The sequence below is a fragment of the Podarcis raffonei genome, chromosome 4 (assembly GCF_027172205.1).
Source record: "Podarcis raffonei isolate rPodRaf1 chromosome 4, rPodRaf1.pri, whole genome shotgun sequence".
Taxonomy (NCBI): Eukaryota; Metazoa; Chordata; class Lepidosauria; order Squamata; family Lacertidae; genus Podarcis; species Podarcis raffonei.
The window spans coordinates 19974316-19995013 of NC_070605.1; the positions used below are offsets into that span (position 1 = coordinate 19974316).

Consider the following 20698-nt stretch of genomic DNA (forward strand, 5'->3'; position numbering starts at 1 on the left):
GGGATTTGGTTCCAAGCAAACACCCATGGTCTGCAAAGTTGCAATCCGGTGTGCATTTACTCAGAAGTCAACCACACTGAAAGGGATTTATGTGGGGCTGTGCTGCCAGAAGGCTGCAGCCCGTCCCGTGTACCCTTATTCATGAAGAATCCCCATTGAGTAGTCATCCCTGGAAGTGGGCTGCAAAAAAAGGCTTCGACCCTGTGCGCACTTACTTGGGAGCAAACCCCCATCGAACTCAATGGGGTTTGCTTTTGCGTAGGTGTGGATGGGTTCATCAGCTGGATTCAATTCGGCAGACTTTTTTATGCGTGGTGTGTGCGCGCGTTTGTGCGTTTTAACTGGCCTCCCGGCAGCAAAGGGTGCTTTAAGCCTGGGGACATACTAAACGAACCTTTTCGCCAAGATGCAGCGAGGCGCTCTGTGTGTGCGAGACACAGGCGCGCGCTCTCTCCCGCACGCGCATACACACAAATACACTCATCGCAGACCGAGAGGAAGGCAAAGAGGCGCGCACAGCCACTCAGAGGCGGCGAGCGAGAGGGACCCGGGAAGGCATTGGCGGAGAAATCGCAGTCGGGAGAGCATCACCAACCAGAGGTGGTCTTTCCACCTATTTCCCAATATCATCCAAATCTGAAAAAAGGCGAGAAAAGAGCACTGGAGAGGCGGCGAGGAGAAAGAGAGAGGAAGCGAGCGAGCGGGAGAGCAACGCAGCCAGGCTATCTAGATCGCCGAGCCCTCAAAGTGCTGGGGAAATCACTCGGCTTGTGGAGAAGGGATGCTATGATTTTTATTTTTTACCTGGGTTTCGCAGCCGTGAAATCTCCAGATCTGATCCTCGCCTCTCACTCGTTTTCTCTTTTTGAGGGGGAGGAAATGAAAGAATAAAGATCTTTCGAAGAAACTCCTGGCACCAAAGACCTTAAGGGACTGAGAAGACCAGCTCTGGCCAAAAGAGGCTGGACAGCCCCAAACTGAAGAGCAGGCAAAAGGAGAGAGGCAGAAGAGGCAGTGTGAGAACTGGGGTAAGTGTCAACCTCTCTCCCTCCCTCCTCTCCACACCCATCCATCCCTTCGTGATTTCTCTCTGACTGTAGTAGTTTATGAATGGCCTCTGGGCTGATTTTGGACTGTTCTGAAGGGGAGGGTTTTTTTTCTGGGTTCGCGTCTTGCTGTCACTCCCCTTCCGATTGCCCATTCTTAAGCTAATGGGTCGGCTTTGCCCATCGGGTGGTTTGGCTGAGAAGAAGGATTTGCTTCTTTTTGGACAAAGTTCAGGCTGGAAGGAGAGCGGCTGGCTGGCTGGCATTGCAGCTGAAATATTCCCAGGACTGAACGGTGAAAAGAGGCAGCAGGAGAATGTGAGGAAAGGGCTCCTTTTGCTGACTGCAGTTTGCTGCCTTACAAAACAAGGAGGCATGTCTAAAGTTCCCGGGCTTTGGAGATTTCCTGGCACCGAGGTTGGCAAAAAAACCCCACAGATAAAATGCATCAGAAAGCCAAACGTTTCAGTGGCTCTGGCAGGGAGCAATGTGTGTCACTGCGACTTGTGTAGAAGTTCAGGATGGGGTTTGGCTTGGGAATAAGGCAGTCTCCTCCTGAGTTAAAAGGTGATCCAAAAAAGATCGACATTTTTTTTGGGGGGGAGGGCAGAGTGAGGCAAAGCTGGAATTATCTAAAAATGCACAGATTCTATTCTGCGAAGCAGTGGCTAAGAGGATGAGCGTGGACTATTCACAGTTGGCTGAAAGAAGAGTTGAGAATGTGTTTTTTTATGGTGTTACAGCTAAATATAGTAAGTCTCACACTTATCTGTGGAGAAATCAACATGGGCTTGTTTTGGCCAGTTCTGTCTATTCAAATCATAATCCGCTTCTTCTCCTTGAGCATAGAACTTGTGCTTCTTCTCCTTGAGCATAGAACTTGTGCAGTTGCCGACATCATCTATATTATATTTTAAAATGACACATAATGTGTGATTGTCACTTCAAAGTTTTCTCACTTGGGTAAACTCCCCGAAATTTTACACTGTGATGAAGGATAGCATGCAAGTAATTTTCTTTTTGTCTGTCATTCCCCTTCTCTCACACACATATGCAATATTATCTACAAAAGAGATCTTAAGACCCTACAAGAAAACTTTAAAGCAAACTGAAATCTCTCCAGCACACTTTTCCCTAAGAGCCTTAACTAACAAAGCCCATGGATCTGTTTTGTATTTTTTGAGATGGAGATTATTATTATTTTAATAAAAAGAAATCAGGATAAGTAATTGAATGGTATTTGAGTATCAGTGATGGGGCAACTGATCATTTTGGAATTTCAAGAGAAATCTGGAATTATTTCAGTCAAGGTGCATAACTGCCAGTTGATAAAAGTACATCTGGAATGTTTGTAAGGGGAAAAGCAGTCAGGGAGTGATTTTAAATTGGGAAATGGTGGGTAGAGAATTGAGTGGAAAATAGCCGTCAGAAAAGGAGAAGTAGGACCCCAACACGTGCTCATGCTCAACAACGCAGTGTCTTGGAAATGCTTTTTATATTAAAAAAATACTTGGGAGTTCATTACATGTATATGCATGTAACATGTAGTTTGCCCAGATGTCCTGTGAACATTAGTGGAATGAGAAATATTTAGCTTCTTTTATACATGTATTAGTGGAATTTTTTTTGGTTCTTGTTTCAGAGTCATGCTCATTGTTATTCCTTAAGAGTTTCTCTCTAGGTTTATTGTTCACCTGTGAGAGGCTGAACAAACTTCTGAAGATGTGCGGGAGTTGAACGCACATATTTTAAAATAGCGGAAGTTCAAAATGTGTAGGAAATATGATTGATATGTGAACAAAGAATGTTCCAAATCGGGGGAGAGGAATCAAATTCTCGAACATCCAGGCTCCATCTAACAAATTCAATTGAGCTGTGTGGTTGGGTAAGCACCATCATAAAAGTTATGATAGTTAAGAGCACAGCGACTGGAGGTCTGCCAGAACTGGGAGGGGGGGCGAGAAATCCTCCAAAACCAAAAAATCGAAGAACAGGAAATATCTGCTAATTGCCTCAATATGTGGAACTCTTATACCCACACAATTAATGCTTCTGGAGCATGGGCTACAGGTGGCAATGACTGCTCAGGATTATTAATATATTGTGATGCTTATAGGGTGAATGTGTTTGGTCTTGCAAATTATTTCATCCAGATGTGAGTGAATCCACAGCGCTGAATCCATTTGCTTATTTCTATAGCTGCATCAGTGTTGCATGGTGAGGGTCATCTAAGGTGGGGGAAGGTTCCTGCCCCAAGCAACTAGCAGTCTGTGACTTGACAGTGGAGGAAGGGGATCGAAGGGCAGGGAGGCAGAGGAGAGACAAGCGCAATAAAGGATCAATATGAGCACATGCTGCTAGATGGACCATTTCAGCTGGTTGTTGCATCATTTGGGATTAGATGACTTCCATGCCCCTTCAATATGTGAGTATATTATATATCAGGTCTGGGTAGCCAACATCTTGAAAGGTAGTCCTTATTTTCTGTACCCACTGAAGGCAAAAGCAGACGCACAAGGTAGGATATGGAGAGGTTGAGCAGAACATCTGAGTGGCAGGTTGGGGAGACCTGGTGTGGTTCAGTAACCAACGGACCTAGAGACTTGAGTTGTCTTTCAATCCCTGTTTATTGTCCTTAAGTGGACATTTGTCTCCCCAATACACCCTTTATAAAGCCCAGCAGCTTCTGTGGTCCAATAGAGATGGCGTTCGAAACCCAAACTCATTTCCTGTTTAGCTGTGAAGTATTTCTTCACGCAATGCAGAATTGAATTTATGGAATTTGCTGCTCCTTCGTGGGCCACTAGCATAGACAACTCTAAAAGGGGATTGGACAAATTCACGGAGGAGAAGTCTCTCAATGGCTTTTAGTCACAATTACTGTACTTCCTCCAGAATCAGAGGCAACATGCCTCTGAAAACCACTCACTGGGGTTAAGCGGCAGAAGGCTGTTGCCCTCATGCCTTACTTTTGGGTTTTCTAGAGGTATTTGGCTGGTTCCTGTGGCAGCCATCCCAGCCAATCTCTACGGACCTTTGCTCTGAGTCAGCAAAGGTTTCCTCATGCTTTTGTTAATGTCCGTATCAATGCGGCAGCTTCAAATATGCATTTATTAGGTTTCTGTACTGCCCTTCCTCGCGATGGAGTCCATCTGAAGAATTATCGGTGTACGGGAAACATCTGTGTATGAAAAACATGAAAACCACATGTAGATCCTAACGGGGGACAATTGCACACATGTCTGGTTCATTGCATGTACCTGGATTTTGGTACATGCAGTAATTTGGTACATGCAAGGAGCCACATGTACAACTGCAGTCACCAGAGATGCAATTTCCTGGAGACTTGGTTTCAGGGTTTCCATTTAGGAAATCCACAAAGTGTTTATAACTAGCACCCCTTTCTTATTTTACAGGGCCAGGGTGAGGATTAAATAGCATGTAAACGTCTTTTAACTTGTCCTGAAACTTTATGTAGTGTGGTGCACAAATGGCCTCTCAAGATTCTCCACCATATTTTTGTGGAATAAAAATTGGGCTGTGTGTGTGGAGAGAATGTTATCATCTTTTTCCTCCGAGGGGAGGAGAAATTTTCTGTCAGTTTCTCAGGGGTGTGGCTTACTGGTGGTGTTGGTAGTAGCATGACTCGCCCCCTTCAGTTTTTTTAAATTTCTGTTTTGCTGCCCCTGCAAGTTTCAGCTACCTTGGCAGTTTGGCCGCCATTTTGTTTCCACTGCAGCACCCTGAATCTAACATCCAACAGTGCAAATGGTATTGTGTGAATAATAATAATAATAATAATAATAATAATAATAATAATAATAATAATTTTATTATTTGTACCCCACCCATCTGAATGGGTTGCCCCAGCCACTCTGGATGGCTTCCAACAAATATATTTTTTTAATGTTTAAAGCATTTAAAACTTCCCTATACAGGGACAATGCAATGGCATGGCAATCACACAAAACCACATTGGAATAGCAAAACAACACAGTGATGTTTAAACAGTGGTCCATTGCTTCTAGTTATCTTTCTAGTTATGAAGTCTTAAAGGTAGGTAAATCTGCAAAAGCAGTAATTCTTTAAAAAACAAAACAAAAAATGAACCATGGCTGAGATAATATTTTAAAGTACAATACCTCTAGAAATCTGAACATCACAGATAAGATATTTTGGGGGTGTAGACAAAGATGTTCATTTGTGATTGATGTTCATATGGATTATTTCCAGAGCAAATGTTGACAACCAAAATGAAATAAAATAGTGGAGAGTATTGACAGAAAATTCTACAAAGTGGCTCTTTTTCCCCCTAGGAATGAAAAATATCAGAAACTTTCTTTAAAAAAGCAGGGGTGGGGGGTTCTGATGAATTTACGTTAGGAACATGGCAGAAAAGAAATCTGCATGGGAGATAATAAAAAGTCAGCCTTTGTGTTACTTTTCAGTTTGGTGATTTAAATGGCGGACTTCTTAAAGAGAAAAAAAAAATGCCATGGAAATGCTAAGTAATAGTTAAAAAAGAGAGAGTGCCCTACCATTTGAAAGGGAGATAAGAAGGTTTTCACTAGAAAAGATAGCCTAACCTTTAAGAAAAGATCAAGGCTCTCTCTGAGGATAGCTCAGATAAACATGATGCAGCTGTTAGGGTAATAGAAGCACTCATACAAAGTAGCAGGAACGAGTCGGCTGAGTAACATGAAGCACGCGGGATTTTGTCCGCACCCTAAAAGCAAGGTCAGGGCTCGTAGTTTGCTGGAGTCCACTGAATTAGTTGCTGACATAGGGAGCCTATTGGGGAATCGGCGGGTTTGATTTATGTGGTTTACAGAAAGAAAGAAAGAAAAAATCTCCCCGTTTGGTACTCCAAGAAAACTATTGATTCTGCAAAGGAAAGGTTGATTGCATTGGAACAGATTCAGGAGAGATCCAGGGACCAGCGGGGGTCAGCAAAGGGTAAAGAGTTCTGTGTAGAGATAAAAGCACACCTTTCTGTGTTGAAGCAGTCTAAAGATGCTGCCCTTTCGTTTAGTTTCCATGAACTAAAACCAATCTTGTCAAGGGGCTATTTTGTTAAGGAGATAAAATGGAAACTTCGCCGCTGAAATTTGCTTGTGTGTGTGTGTGTGTGTGTGTCTTCAAGATGTTTCACTGACAAACCGAAAACAAAACAAAAAAAAAGGCATAAAGTATTACTGTTTGCAAACATGCCATGCAAACAGGTGCATTAGTCGGGAAGCTGAGATTAGCTGCAGCTCCCTGTCATCTTGAGTCCCCCCCAGTGCAAACCTGAATCTACTGTTAGCACATAATGTATGAAATGGTCCCTATTTAACTGGTATATTCCTAAAGACTTACAGCAAAGTTCTATGCATGTTTGATCCAAGTCTCATTGAATTTCATGGGCTCTACTTCCAAATAGATGCATTGCACACAGACTTGCTGTTTTTACTTAAACACAGCAATTACACATGCAATTTATTTATTTGGAAGTAAGTCCCGTGAAACTTTGGGAAACATACACAGGACTTGGCTGTAACCTTGTTTCATTCATTTCTGTGAGACTTACTTCTGAGTAATCATGCATGGAATTAGGCTGCAAGGCTGCCTTCTTGAGCATGCTTACTTGGGAGTAAGTCTGGGGCATCCATCCATGTCAAAATACTTAGGCTTGTGCATCTTCCGCAGAACTGATTTCTGAGTAAGCATGCATATTATTAGATTGCAAATTAATCATTTTCACAGTTAATGTAAATCACTTATGGCCCTAACGTAGGCAGAGAAATGGATGATTTGTTAAGAAATCAAGGTGGTTGGGGTATCAAGCTTGCCTCGTATTTACTCAGAATTCTGGCTTTGTCAGTTTCCCTCAAATCCAAAATAACTCAAATCATACAAATTTACAGGTGAGAGCCAAACTTCATCATCCATCCAGGAAAAGAGTGAGAGAGAGAGAAAAGGAGAAAAAAAATGACCACATTTTAGGGGAAGTGCAAAATACGAAAATCTCTTTTGCTGCAGATGTGACCTTTTGACCTGGCACTCTCCAGTCAGAGCTTCTCAAGGCCAATACAGAAATGCCCCAGATGTCCCCCCAAAACAGTGGGGCATATCTAAATGTTGCCCGCATTCCATTTCCCCAAGACATATGTATCCCTCTGAATCATAACTGTGATGACCGACTTGTTATTTCCGACTGATGTTTTTTGTGCGTGTGCTAAAATAGTTCCTTGCTTCCAGCTTCTGAGAGCTTTTTCTATTCCTCCAAACGCACCGTATAATTTCCCACTGTTCCTTTGCACCCTCCATATGTTCAGGCAAACAGCTTGCATGTTACGTTTTCTGTCAGTTTCTGAAAAAGCCTAGATAACTCATGCCACTTCTTAGAGTTTAAAAATACAAACAACCCCTTGAAAGCTGCCAGGGTTGGAGTGGCTTGCATTTTTAATTCCTGCGTCTCTCGCAGTGTCCAGTTGGTTGCTGCTAGCTTTGTACGACTGCAGGGATTCTGGACATATGGCTGTTTTTCTTCTGCGAATACTTTCTCGAGCGCTTTAGCAGGCTGATGTTATAAAAAGGGAAAGAAAGCATATTCTTGCAGCTTCTCCTTTATGATAGGGAAGGGGGTTGATTGGAAGCCACGGGGGTCCCTGTATAATTTTATTCTCTGAGCATTTGGAATCGATAACTGTATGTCGGAGGCTGTTCCATTTTCAAATTACATCCTTAACACCCAATGACATGCATTTGTATTTTATGTAATATTGGTTATGGCGGGGGGAATATTTAAGCTGGAGTGCTTTCACTGAACATGCCCCTGTTCTTCTCTCATAAGCATTACTCACAATCTGTGTGCGCAAGTGTGACCAAGTTGTGTAGATTTAAACTCTGTTGTGGTTCAGAAAAATCTAATCAAATTATGAATAGCTCAGGGTACTGAACTGGGGAGGGTGCAAAACAAAGAATGGAAGATGTAAACTGTGGGAAAGACAGAAGATAGTGGACCAGCAGTACTGCATGGAGGCACTGGGCAGTCACAAAGCAAGGATGGGGATCTAGTCACCACCAATGCAGTGATTCCTTGATATTGCCACTGCCTTGCCTTGACACATCTCTGTCCGACTGAGCACAATACTGCCACCGCTGGGATAGCATCAGCCCTGCACCCCACTGCTGTATTGGGCGCTCATAGAATTTTAGAGCTGGAAGGGGACCCTGAGGATCATCTAGTCCAACCCCCTGCAATGCAGAAACATGCAGTTGCCCCATATGGGGATCAAACCTGCAACCATGGCGTTATCAGCACCGCACTCTAACCGACTGAACTATCCATTCATTTGACAGTCGATCCTACTGCTTTCATAAGCTTTTATTTACAAGTGAAGTGTGTTCGAGAATTGGGATATTTCCTACTGAAGTCAGTGATGGGAGCAATAATCTAATACAGGCATAGGCAACCTCGGCCCTCCAGATGTTTTGGGACTACAACTCCCATGATCCCTAGCTAACAGGACCAGTGGTCAGGGATGATGGGAATTGTAGTCCCAAAACATCTGGAGGGCTGAGGTTGCCTATGCCTGATCTAATATTAAATAATATGTTACAGTGGTACCTCTGGTTTAGAACTTAATTCGTTCTGGAGGTCCGTTCTTAACCTGAAACTGTTCTTAACCTGAGGCATCACTTTAGCTAATGGGGCCTCCTGCTGCCACTGCGCCGCTGGAGCACGATTTCTGTTCTCATCCTGAAGCAAAGTTCTTAACCCAAGGTGCTATTTCTGGGTTAGTGGAGTCTGTAACCTGAAGCGTCTGTAACCTGAAGCATTTGTAACCTGAGGTACCACTGTACTTGACTCAAATATTCAAGTGGTGGAACTGAGACCTGTCCCACATCACTGGTGAGGAAGACTATACCCGGTGCTTTTTTCCCCTTCTTCTAAAAAAATGTTTAGGGGTACTCTCATTTTGACTAAAAAACCCCCACATTTTATAGTTCAAATTGGGAAAAATAAATACAGTAAATGGACAAAAATACAAAGATTCACAAAATGTTTAGGGGTATGCATATCCCTGTGCCCCCCCCAGGAAAAAAGCACTGACTATACCACATCATAATGCAAGTGTGTGTTACCAGCGCTCCATAGGTATACATGCCCCTTCTTCCATTCAGCCTTTAGGCTTTTCCCACCGTGTACCATGCCTAAGGTTATAGGCGGTCTTTTGGCCACTCACACAGGGATGAACAAGCAGAGATTACTGTACATCCAGTGGGGAAAGGAAATGGGCCCTGCACTCCTTTGGTTCCTAGGTGGGTGTTCTAGGGGCTATCGGAAGAACTAGATTTCCCTCTCTGAGGGCAGAGATGGAGAGAGACTTAAGTTGAACGCCAGTTGTTAGAAACTGCAGGAGGGGAGAGGTCTTGCTTGCAGGCTTCCTGCGGTCATCAGGTTGGCCACTGTGAGAGAGCAATGCTGGATGAGATGGGCCATTTGTCTAAACCGGCAGGGCTTTTTAGATGTTTTTATGTCGGGTTCCCCCTCACTGCACCACGGAAAGTCAAGCAACGTTTGTCCCTCCGATCTCAGAGCTCTGAAATCTACCGGTATACGGTCAAAAAGCGGCAAGGACTGAACTGAAGGACCCATTGTCTTCCCAGTCCCCTGGAGCACTGGGAACAATGGGGAGGAAACAACAGCAGCAACAACAGCACCACCACCACCACAACTTTTGCAAGCACACTCACCCCTTTGAGAACCACAAAAATGAATGTTAAGAAAAATAAGACCTGCTTGATATTAGAGTACAGGCAAAAAGGGTTATGAGCCTTTTCTCTCTGTTTCTTTCTTTTTTTAAAAAGCTTCACTCTTTTTCCAAATCCATGAAATCTTCCTTGCCATACCCATAGCATCCGCGTGATCTCATTTAACGTTGTCTTGCATATAATTTAATGTACCAATTTTGGAACTAATGTGAGTCTTCTGTCCCCCCTCACCCCCCCCCCCAGCTTGCATAAAGTAACCTCACTGCAACAATAACGTAGAATAGTAATTTCCCTTTATTCTTTGGGAGAATCATTCAGCTAGCTGAAGAAGGCTACACCTGGGTCTAACCGTACTCTGTGTTCAAAAATCAGTTTGGACATTCTGTACGATTTCCTGCCAGTAGCTCCTCAAAGTTGTATTGACGTACTGTTCTCCTCCGTCCCCATTTCTCCCTCCCCTAGCAATTCTTTAATTATTGATACTTCCAATGAATGCTTTATATATATTGGATTCTATAAATATAGTGGAATTTGTGTCATATGGTTCAAAATAAAATTGAGTAAGGGGGAAACTAGAAAATGAGAAAGGAATGAACTTCCTCCATCAATTTCTAACCCCCCTCCCATTCACTTCTACCTGGCTTCCCCAACCCTGCCCTCACTTCTACCTGGTCAGTGAGAGCTCAGCCTATGGGAATCTGGTTGGCCTCTGTGAGAACAGGGTGCTGGACTACATGGGCTATTGGCCTGGTCAAGCCTATTGTTCTTCTGTTTATGTACTTCTGTTCTGTCAAACCAGCTTCCATCCAGTTTGAAAACGTAAGTCATGGTTAAGCTGAGGTGTGTACATCTGAGACAGCTACTGCACATGCTCAGAGGACAGTGCATGAGAAGATGACAGCTTCCTTGAATGTGAGTTTGGGGCAATGCGTATTGGGTGAATACATTTCCACCACCTCTCTTGTGTGTACAGCAACATTAAAAAGTGCTTAAAATGCAGAGAGGAAAAGAGAAATCAGATGGAATTAGCCGCTCAGCCAATCCCTGGCTGTAACTTACACAGAACCTCATTGAGTGGCGAGTTCCACCCCCCCCCCAGGGAAATAAAGACACATGACACAATTATTTAAGGTTAATGGGCTAAATATGGCCACAACTTTATTGGTTACAGGTGATGAGCGGTATTGGCTTAGGCGTTGGTCCTAACCGACTACATCCGACTCCAGCCCGTCTGCTTGAAGTGCAGGAAGGGTTAACCACCAGTAGGGAGAGTCCTGCTGATGCACATCAACTAGGAACTCCCCCGGGGTCACCACTCGGGGGCGTGCCTTAGGCCCTCACCTCCCTAGGCTTCGGACAGGGCCACACCCCCCGGAATCCTTTATCGGACTACCCTTGAATATGTGGGGCAGGTGATGGCGCTTCCTCCCCTCTTCCATCTACAGAACAATACCAATGCCTAACCGCCAATACTAAGAAAGTTGTGACGATTTGCTACAGGGTAGGCAAAAACCAAGTGGCTGGTGCCAATTTGCGAAGTGGAAACATTCCTACCAGGCCCCTCAACGGCGACCAACCAAGGTCCATAGCAAGGTCAAGGAACGAAAACCTTATAGGGCGGGAAACAGGAACAGCTAGTATGTGGGGAAAGAGGGAGATCCCTGGCTGTGCCTGTGTTTAAATCGGGCAGGCCACGCCCACAAAGCCAGCCGATTGGCTGGCCAGCTGGTGACATGGCCGGGGATTCCCCAAATCGTGTGGGAGCTGGGCCATGACTCCCGCAATCCCACCTCCTCTGCAGGGCGGAAGTGGCTTTCCCTGCCCTTGCGGATCATCATATGATCCAGTTAGCAAAATCACCTTCTAACTTAACTATTGCGTGGCTTGACCACATAAATTCATCCAAACAGGTAAGGAATTAACATCTTTTCAATTTCTTTCCGTCCATAACAGAAGAGCAATGAGCTTCAATTCCTTTTGTTTCCCGGGTGAAATGTGTTTTAGCATGAGCGTTCCAAAAGGGGCATGTTACTTGTTGAAAGGAAAAATAAAAAAATGAGATTCTTTTTCTTCTTCCCCCAAGTAAAATGATAAAACGCATTGTTCTTCTTGCATGGATATCTGTTTCAGAGAAAGATATTTTTTCTTTTGTAGAAAAGAAAAAGAAAACCCTCTTAGATGTAAGCCCCAATCTGCCTTCCTTATTCAAGACACACCAAAGTGTGTCACTCCTGGCCTCATTCTTCTCTCTGTCCCACCCCTTCATCTGAATCCTTCATACTGCGGTGGCAAGGCAGATAAAAGCCGCACCAATCACTGGAGAGACCCTTCGCTTCTGAACATTTGTGAGATCGCCCAATGCTCAGTAAAGTACTCCAACTTTCCTATTCTTATTGTGGATGTGATTGGTTGTGGTTTTTTTTTAAAGGAATGCTCATAGAAATCTATTCATTTCTCTCTCTGTCTTCCTCACTGACCTCGGCACTGCTGGAAATTATTTTAACTGCTAGCATCCAGAATGCCCTTCATCCTCAATGCAACGATGCAATTTCATGCAGTGCTGTGAATCATATGCTCCTTGCCCTGCCGTTATATTCACCGCTTGCTTTCCGTGTTGCCGACATGGAGAAAAATGGTACAATGGTATCCCTGGATCCTCTGCTCCTACCCAGAATAACTCCATGTTATTCTGCCTAGGATCCATGTACCTACAGGACTGCCTCTCCTGGTATGCCCTGCGGATGACCTTAAGGTCCACAAATGACAACATTTTGGAGGTCCCAGGTGGCAAGGTGGTTAGATTGGTCTCAACTAGGGCCAGGGCCTTTCCAGTACTGGCCTCGACATGGTGGAATGCTCTGTCACAAGAGACTAGGGCCCTGCAGGACTTGACATCTTTCTGCAGGGCCTGCAAGATAGAGCTGTTCCACCTGGCCTTTGGTTTGGACTCAGTCTGACCCTTATATTTCCCTCCCCTTATGGTTTTGATTTATAGTGGTACCTCGGGTTAAGTACTTAATTCGTTCCGGAGGTCTGTTCTTAACCTGAAACTGTTCTTAACCTGAAGCACCACTTTAGCTAATGGGGCCTCCTACTGCCGCCATGCTGCAGGAGCACAATTTCTGTTCTCATCCTGAAGCAAAGTTCTTAACCCGAGGTACTATTTCTGGGTTAGCGGCGTCTGTAACCTGAAGCGTATGTAACCTGAAGCATATGTAACCCGAGGTACCACTGTATGGGCTACTTTTAAAATGAGGCTGCATTTTAAGTTGCATTTTAATCTGTATTTTAAATTGGTCCCGTCCCCCCATTATGTTTTTTACTGTAATTTTACTGATGTTAGCTGCCCTGAGGCTGGCTCTGGCCGGGAAGGGCGGGGTATAAATAAAATTTATTATTACTATTATTATTATTATTATTATTATTATTATTATTATTATTATTTTGTTGTTGTTGTTGTTGTTGTTGTTGTTGTTGTTGTAGAGCCAAATGTCCAGGGGAGCAGCACAAGACTCTTGTGGCATGAGGCTACTGGCTACCTAGGACTGAGGGCAAGGAAAGCATCCATACTCTTGGACTGCTGCTGGACTCATAGTGCCCTGAAATAGATGATTGGCATTTATATCTGCCCCCCCCCCCCGTGCCACATCATCTGGAAACCAACATTTTACTTCCCCACAATGCCCTGGGGCAATACTAATTGGGGGCATTGTGGGAAATTAAAATGGCAGCTGCCCAGCTTTGATCATAAGAGCACAAAGATGAGCCCTGGTGGGTCAGACTAATGTCCTTTCTAGCCAATCTTCTGTTTTCACAGTGGCCAACCCAGGGGTGGATTCACTATGAATTATTGTTATTGTTGTTGTTGTTGTTGTTGTTGTTGTTGTTATTACTACTACTACTATTATACCCAGAGGTCTCGGGGCAATTCACAGAACAGAACAGAACAAAAATACATAATCAAAATAAAAACAGCAACCCAATAACCCCCCCCCCCCACACACACCATGAAGTTAACGAAGTTTAAGCTTCAGGGAACCTAATTCTGGAGAGGTCCCAGAAGTGACTTTAATCCACATTGCTTTTAAAAAAATGGGCCTAGTAGACCCAATTTGAGCCACATGACTCAAATTGATTGTTTTTGTTTTTGTGCATATATTTCAACAATCTCAGAGTTTTAGAGTCAGGAGCTAATGTAACCCCCTCCCCTTTTAAACAGAGGTCAAGGCCCTAGAGGAAGAACAATGAGTTCACAAAAGTACTTACACATGTAAAATTTGTGGTGATACATTGTGGAACAGCCCCATTTAAGAAGATAACAGTGGCTACCCAGTGGTGACTGGGAACGGCCGCCGAGACCACATAACGCCGGTCTTCAAAGACCTATATTGGCTCCCAGTACGTTTCTGAGCACAATTCAAAGTGTTGGTGCTGACCTTTAAAGCACAAAACGGCCTTGGTCCAGTATACTTGAAGGAGCGTCTCCACCCCCATCGTTCTACCCGGAGACTGAGGTCCAGTGCCAAGGGGCTTCTGACGGTTCCCTCACTACAAGAAGCAAAGCTACAGGGAACCAGGCAGAGGACCTTCTCGGTAGTGGCACCCGCCCTGTGGAATGCCCTCCCACCAGATGTCAAAGAGAAAAACAACTACCAGACTTTTAGAACACATCTGAAGGCAGTCCTCTTTAGGGAAGCTTTTAATGTTTAACAGACTACTGTATTTTAATACTTTGTTAGAAGCTGCCCAGAGTGGTTGGAGAAACCCAGCCAGATGGGCGTGGTATAAATAATAAATTATTATTATTATATCCTGTTGCTGGTTGTAAAGGGACCCCCAAAACTGTAGGACCACCACTGGCCCAATCAGAAGTCTCTGGAAGCCCTTAAATTGAGCATGAGCCACCATAGCCCTCTCCCTTGGGACACCCACACTATTGTACCCTTATTTAGCCTGAACCAAATCTTCCTTTTAAACAAACACTTAAAATATTCAGCTTTCTGAGAAGTATTCGTTAGATTTATTCATTCTAATGAAAGGCAGGTCTCTTCCTTTTTCGATCAAACTTGCAATCCATCAAAACCCTTAGCTTTAAAAAACACAAACGAGGAGTCTGGTTCTTTCTCCTCCTGCTGTTATCCGTCCAGGTGGGAGTTTATGACATTTGCAGATTTGCACATCTGATGTGCTGGAAGCTCCTGAATCTCCAGCCTTATGTTTTACAAGGGACCTCGAAGATTCTAACTTGAATCTATCCAACACTCGCCTCAGATGCAGCAGTCTTGGCAATGGGGAATGATCTTGCTGAGAGGCTTTGATCAACTAGCAGTGTTTAACAGATGACCACACTGTGCGGTGAATCATCGGTGGCGGGTTAGTGTCCTATCTCACCCCACAGAAATGAGTCTTCTGGCAGTCCTGTGGCTAAGTCACACTAAACATGCTTACTCAGAACTAAGTACCATTCAGTTAAATTGGACTTACTCCTGAGAGCCAGTGTGGTGTAGTGGTTAAGAGTGGCGGACTCGTAATCTGGTGAACCGGGTTCGCGTCTCCCCTCCTCCACATGCAGCTGCTGGGTGACCTTGGGCTAGTCACACTTCTCTGAAGCCTCTCAGCCCCACTCACCTCACAGAGTGTTTGTTGTAGGGGAGGAAGGGAAAGGAGATTGTTAGCCGCTTTGAGACTCCTTAAAGGGAGTGAAAGGCGGGATATCAAATCCAAACTCTTCTCCGTCTCCTGGTGAAGCGGATCTAGGACTGCAGCTTTGAAGTGGATTGGAAAACATGACTGTGAGAAAATACATCCATGTGGTTTTTGTGTTTTTCCCCATCTTTTTTTTTTGTATTTTTATTTAGATTTTCTGTCATACAATTTAATTAAAAAAAGAGAAATAGTACATAACAGAAAAGAAACATTAAATCATTATACATTAAATCAATATACAATATCCAAAAAAAGAAAAAAACATAAACAAAATAAAATAAACCCACCACCCTCCTCCTGCTGTTAACTTCCCTCCACCGCTACTTGTCTTCTCTAGAATCAATTTTACCCTTATCACTGCATTCTTGTTGTTTTTATTTTCTCTATATACATACATATGTCATTGATAATTTATTGTTTTGATGCATTTACATTCTTAATCTAAGCATATTAGCATGTCTTTTTTGGAGCAATATTTTGTCATATAATCATCAAAGCATTGCCATTCTTTCTTTAGTTTTTGATTTGACTGCTGTCGTATGGATGCTGTTAATTTAGCCAATTTTAAATATTCATTTAATTTGAGAATCCATTCCTCCTTGGTAGGTAGTTCTTTAGCTTTCCATTTAGATGCTATCCTGGCTGCGGTGGTCACATATAAGGAAATTTTTTTTTCCGATTTTGGTATTTCTTTTCCTAAAAGGCCGGGTAGGTAAGCCTCTGGTTTTTTTGTTAATAGTTGTCATCCATCTGTCTCAGGAGACAATGGAGGACTGCACCTTTGTGGGTGAAGTCAAACTGCTGGACAGTTGCCTGCTGTGGCTGAAGAGATTGATACGGTAGAGACATGTTTTGTTGCAGCTGGGGCAGATGAAGGTGTGTGCTGGTCCCATGGGTTAACCGAGAGGCGAGGTCCGAGTCCAGTCCGAGGTCGAAGGTTCAATATGGAGGCAGTCCGACAAAGCTGAAGCTGGGTGCAGAGCAGGGAGTCGGGTGAGGTCAGGAACTCTGGCAGAAGAGCAGGACAGGGTGCAGGCAGGAACAGGCTACCAACAATGTTGCTCCTTCAACCTGGGACTGGGGCTGACTGGCTTTTATCTGCCCTGAGGCATAGGGCGGCCCCGGTCCACAGGTGACTCGCCTCTCCTGGCCTGGAGGCGAGCACTCCTCCTGCGGGAACTTAGTTCCCTCCGCCTCTCTGCCCTGAGCCTCTGCAGCTCAGGAGAGGCTGGAGGGTTACTGGACCCACAGGCAACCTCAGCTTCCTCTAATGGGGCTGAGAGTGGAGCACCTGCAGGCAATGGGTCCTCCATCACCTCAGGGGCCAGAGCAGACTCAGCTGGTGCCTGCACCTGAGGATCCAACACAGGTGAGGACCCTTCAGGCTCAAGCCCCAGCCCTGGCTCAGCTGGTTCTGGAGGCGGGGAATCCTGTGCAGGCTGGGATTCCTCAGGTTCAGCACCCGAATCCGAATCCCAGGCCATCACAAGGTGTCTGATTGTGCTGCTGCAGATGCACCATGGTGTTTCTTCTGTCTGTGCTCCTCCCGGTGGTCATTTCTCCTCCGGTTGATGCAATGGATGCACAACTTGACTGCCTGTCTCCACACACTGTGGTCGTCTACAAGGGATTCCCACATGACGGGACTGAGGTTATAAAACATACATATAAAACTCTCCTTCCTTGGAGGCTTTTAAGCATAGTTTGAATGGCCATCTGTCATGGATGCCTCAGTTTAGATTCCTGCGTTGCAGGGGGTAGGACTAGATGACCCTTGAGGCCCCTTCCAAATCTATGATTCTATTATTTTATTTGTATACTGCCTTTTCTAATTTAAAACCTTTCAAGGGATGGGTTTGGCCCTGGGACACCCAATTGCTGAGCCCTTGGGTACTAAATCTTGATGTTCAGAAGAGGGTGGGGAGTGCCAACTTTACAGCTTTCTATATACATTAAAAAAATCAAGTAACAAAACTACTGAGCCTGAACTACTGCTGAGGCTCTGATATTGACTGCCTTTGATATTAAAAGGGGCACTTTTTCAGACTTCAGAAATGTAGCAAATAAGAGGTGTGTTTGTGTGTGCGTAGGCAGAGGCAAGATTCACCTGCAACGTGGATCTTACATTTTATTTTGGTTGGTTTGAAATACTTCACCCCCCACCCCACCCCTGCAAAATGAAAGAAGAGACTGTAACGGAAACACAGGATCTTTTTGAGAAAAGAACGGCAACAAACCCATGGTAAACTATGCAAATAAGTTAGACATGGAAGGAGCATATTGTAGATCAATGTGTTAGGCAGCTGAAATATGTAGAATGTGTGTGGATAGGGATGATGGAAATTCTTAGCAAACTTTTAAAGGTTTGATCCTGGCTATATTGCACAGTACAAAATGTGTGCATTCTAACAACATCTGGGGCAGTGCCTTTCTGTCGTTAATAAGCAATCCAGGTCAGATGATTCCCTTTTTACAGCAAAGGGATTTATTGGCAAGCACAGCTATTGCATGGGCTCATCGAACAGCTTCCAACAATTGTCACTCAAAGTGACACCCACAGGTATGGATGCTCCTGAATATCAGAAGGCCCAAATAGTCCCCTTCCGCATAGGACCCATAGCCCTGGGTGCAAATCTCCCCAGTTGCTATTTACCACTACAGTGGTACCTTGGTTCCTGAACGGCTTAGTTGACAAACAAATCGGCTCCTGAACACCACAAACCCGGAAGTAAGTGTTCTGGTTTGCGAACATTTGCAACATCCGTTTCAGCTGTCAGCATTATTTCTGGGGCCAATAAGCCAATCAGAAGCTGCACCTTGGTTTTCAAACCTTTTGGAACGTTTTATTCTGTTTTTAGTCTGTTGGCAGCCGCTCAGAGTGGCTGGGGAAACCCAGCTGGATGGGCGGGGTATAAAGAGGAAGAAGAATAAGGAGGAGGAGGAGGAGGAGAAATAGAAGTATAATCAGCCATACCAACAGGCTAAAAAATAGCTTCTATCTGAGGGCTGTTAGGCTGTTGAATGGAAAATAACATAGCGCAATTGACTTGCGAGGTGGTGTGTTGTTCGATAAGAAATTGAGTGTTGGGGGGGGGGCTCATTTAATTTCATTGTACACAGGTTGTACAATGACAATAAAGGTAATAATAATAATAATAATAATAATAATAATAATAATAGGAATCCCCACGACGGGGTGAGCTCCCGTTGCTCAGTCCCTGCTCCTGCCAACCTAGAAGTTTGAAAGCTTGTCAAAGTGCAAGTAGATAAATAGGTACCGCTCCGACAGGAGGGTAAACGGTGTTTCTGTGGACTGCTCTGGTTCACCAGAAGTGGCTTAGTCATGCTGGCCACATGACCTGGAAGCTGTACGCTGGCTCCCTCGGCCAATAAAGCAAGATGAGTGCCACAACCCCAGAGTCTGTTACGACTGGACCTAATGGTCAGGGGTCCCTTTACCTTTACCTTTAATAATAATAGGATGGACTTCCAGAACGGATTGAGTTCTAGAACCAAAGTACCACTGAATTTAATAGGCAGTACTCAGTGTTGGTGCCAACCTCTTCTCTTTCCCCAAACATTCCCACCAAGTGACCAAACCGGTAACTTCTTCGACTCTGCACTGCAGTTTGGAGGAAGTGAAAACAATCCCTCAACCATGGTCAACCATAGATGGGAATAAAAAATCCTACTCAGCCCCACTGTGATGGCCAGCTGGTCCCCCACTGCCCACTGGGAGGGTGGGCTGTGTGCTGGCTGAATATTGAAGAGGGGATGATAAAGGTGGGGCATCATTTTATCCCTACCCTCTCTTACCTGGTGGCCCCTGCAAGATGGAGACCAGGAAGTGGCTACTTGCCCTTCTTCCAGTCCCACTGCAAAGACATGGATCCTTTTAAAGGCTGAATGGAGAAGCAATAGTACTTACTGTCACCGCTGAAAATATTTGCCTGACCAGGCGCAACAGTCCCAGCCCCCAGGGAACATGGGAAAGGAAATAAAGACTCTTGACAACGTTATGGAATTAAAATTAGGCCACAACTTTATTAAACTTCTGAATGTAGGAAGACCTTGGCCTAGGCCTTGGGCATGTATCCCTCCCAGCCCCCCAGCCGGGGAACTGAGGCACATCAGGGTAAATGGGATATGGGGGTCCTCTGCGTGACATAAGTGTAGGCAGCAGCCGAGCCCATATCCCCACACACAGGGTAGTTCACTGACAACCTTTTGGTGTATGGCCAGGGGCAACCATTTATATAACCCCCTTTTAGGAGGGGACCCTGGAATCACAGCCGCAAGGGGGTGAGTCACCACTTCACCCCCCCCCCCATTATTGGGAAGAAAAGACTAAAGGATTCCATCCAAGGCCATAACCGCCAAAGTTGTGCTGAACTGCTGTGGGGAAGACAAAACCTGACAATGCAGGAAAAATTCTTCCCAGTCCTTCAATAGCAACTAGTCAAAGACCGTAGCAGCGCCCGCTAAACAGGAAGAAAAGGTTAACCTGTAAACAAGAAACATTAACAAAAGGAGGGTAAGGAGGGTGAATCTCCAGAGTCGTTTGCCTGGCTAATACCGGCTCCTCCCTCTATTTATAATAGGTCTGGCTCCATTTCCCAGGAAACAAAACTTAAAGCTGAGGCTGGGCGTGAACCTCTGAATAATACACTGAGAAGCAGGCCAGCCCCCTTCTACTAGCAAGTTCCCTGGGAACTGTAGCACCGCACACAGTCCCGCAAAAGGGACCCACATTATAGTGTGAGTGCTCATTATGGAAGATATTTTTCTCTTTTGGCTAAGTCATCGTTTGGATGCCTGCCATAATTTTGAACAATGCGATATTCAGCTACAATGGTAGAGACTTCTGTTTTTCTTTCCGTAGTTCATTACATATCATAACTGATTGATTACCTCACCCACAGATTGTCTTGCTTTATCAGTCACTTGCTTTTTGGGTCATTAATTGATGCCATGGTCCACTGTTTGTGACTTCACAATTTATCACCATGGAGGAAATTAGGTTGTCACCGACAATGGATTAAGACATTGTCGAATGAACCCAGTGGAGAGAGGGATGTTATTTACACAAACTACTTGGTACTCTGCATGCAGGTAAGTCAGGTAGCACACAGACAAATTATTAAAACGGATTGTGACCCAAGACATTTATTTCTAGGTTTATGATG

At 44.5% G+C, this 20698-nt stretch overlaps 1 protein-coding gene across 3 annotated transcripts in view; it reads left to right on the forward strand.

Annotated features, from left to right (window-relative positions):
* The first annotated feature begins 480 nt into the window (after positions 1-480).
* The window catches only part of CNTN5 (contactin 5), a 667536-nt gene continuing 647318 nt past the window's right edge, over positions 481-20698 (forward strand). For 2 of the 3 annotated variants that reach the window (XM_053385671.1, XM_053385670.1), the window contains exon 1: positions 481-1028. The gene's annotated coding sequence lies outside the window, so the exon portion shown is untranslated. The remainder of the gene's footprint in view (positions 1029-20698) is intronic. The other variant, XM_053385673.1, reaches the window with a different exon arrangement.